Here is a 2,197-nt window from a genome sequence, read left to right as displayed (position 1 = left end):
AAAAAAAAAATGTGAGAGGCCTTCGGAAAATTTGTGGAAAAATTCCTTCATCTTTCCATCCCATTTCTGATGAACGTTTGAAGCCCTCTTGCACCCATCCTTGTTTCAGTACTTCATTGCACTTTCTATTTCTTAGGACATAAAATCTACAATTGTTAGCCCATCAGCAATCGTGAGCCACATTTTATTTTTCCTGGGAATAATCCCCAAATATGTGAGAACGGTATAATCTGTGCTTCGACCAAAGATTCCTGACTTCTACTCCTCAGGGCTCACAAGGAAACCTGTCCATCCTTTTCTGAAGGTCCTTAAGCCTCCTGGAGAGATGCTCACATTGAGGGAGGTATATATCAGAGCATGCTTCAGTACCTTTTATAAGATGTTCAAGAAAAAAAAAAAAAGATGTTCAAGGAGGCCCTCCAGCTCCACAAGGCTAAGAGCCACAGTGAATCTATTGAGAGCGAGGACCCCAGATGACACATTTGATAGAAAGTATATACAGTAAGAACAGATTACAGGGTTTGAGAGTCTGTTCATTAAGAACAGAACCTCATTTGTGAAGTGTAAGAAACCCAGTGACTTTCCTGAGATCACTTATTCCCTGAATACACAGTTTTGGATTTATTGGGCATTTTCTTCTTTAATTGCCCACTGCCCCCCATCTTCCTCTTATTTCCCAACTGGAATAGTGCGTTCTTGGAAGCAGGGACTGTGCCTTCAAATGAGGCGATGATGAAGACAATGAGAAATAGCTGGCTTTGGTAGGCACGCCGATGAAGTAACTTGTCCCTGGTCACACGTTAATTATGATTAACTCCCCAATCTCGACAGCCAAAGAAAGTGTGTCCCTACACGGTGGTGCCCCCCTCCGCTTCCGGAGCGGATCTCCTGCACGGTGACCTGGGCGTGTGGGGTTATAACTGCATCCATGGTAACCCTAACCCTGAACTAGATTACTCGGCCTTCTGACAGACCTCAGAGTGGACTTGAACCCCATCTAAGCATGCAAACCAAGCATACACCCCAGGGACTCCTAACAATATTGCTACAAAATCACAGAAACCTTAATTTACAAGCACATCCAAACAAGGAGCTCCTGTTTCTTCACCTGTGGGTCTGTCCTGCACGTCGCAGGGTAGTGGCCCTCTCTCTGTCACCTCCCCTCAAAGAATTCCGTGCTCGGATGATAGCACCTCAACATGGCAGGCTCGGGCACCCTCAAGGGTCTCAAATTGTGTTTCTTTTCAAAGGTTTGGGGAACAACGAAAAGCCTGCTGGGCGGTATCAGTCCTGTAGGGCAGGCAGGGTAGGCTTCCCAGGGGAATTCTCGCGGCAGCCCTGCCACCTGGGAAAAACGAGCACCCACGTGGTCCTGATCGGAAGAAAAGCCAAAATGCTCCTTGGCACGACTCTCCGTGGTGGACTGTGCTGTAGCCTTTGAGAAAAGCGATCAACTGCATCCCTCTGGGGTCCCCCCACCCCGCAGTTGTCACACCTCTGATCTGTCCCCTGGTGCACCCCTTCGGAGGCTCCCGGTGGGACTGGACCCTTTCCGAGGCGCGCTAACGACACTTACAGACGTGTATCCGTGCGAGAAGCGGAGGGGAAACGCGCTTTACAACTTGGTTTACATTTTATCAGATAGTTCCAAACATCCACAGTCGGTTTTACTGATTCGAAAGGGCTTTGGGAACGATTTTAGTTTGCTAGAGAACTATAGTGCCCTCTACTGTTTCTTCCCTGTCATTACAATAAAATATCCGCCGAGATTCTCAATTTAATAGAAAATGTGTCACACACATAAACACATAAAAGCAATAAATTCATTTCTGACAAAGCTAAGTGGAAATCATGGTTTCTGCTTATAAAAAGGAATTTATCATTAATTAGTCATGTTTAATCATTTACAAGGTTTACAATTTGATCAATAAATATCCCCAAGTGATTTACCTTGATCATATTTTTGTCACATTTTATCTTAAAAAATGCAGATTCCATTAAATAGAGAACCCTTTCAACTATTGGCATTTATTTCTACTTGTTTTTCACAGCCTGTATTTTTTAAACACATTAACTCGTTTTTTACAAAAATGAATAAAATTGACACACTTCAAATTTAAATATTCAGAAGCATGACTTTATACTGAAAAGGTCAATCAAGATTTCTGAATGCAATTAATTAAATTTCCTACAAGAA

Source organism: Echinops telfairi, unplaced genomic scaffold (assembly GCF_000313985.2).
Source record: "Echinops telfairi isolate 266 unplaced genomic scaffold, ASM31398v2 ScPeMD7_3533;HRSCAF=4204_0, whole genome shotgun sequence".
Taxonomy (NCBI): Eukaryota; Metazoa; Chordata; class Mammalia; order Afrosoricida; family Tenrecidae; genus Echinops; species Echinops telfairi.
This window is presented reverse-complemented; position numbering follows the sequence as displayed.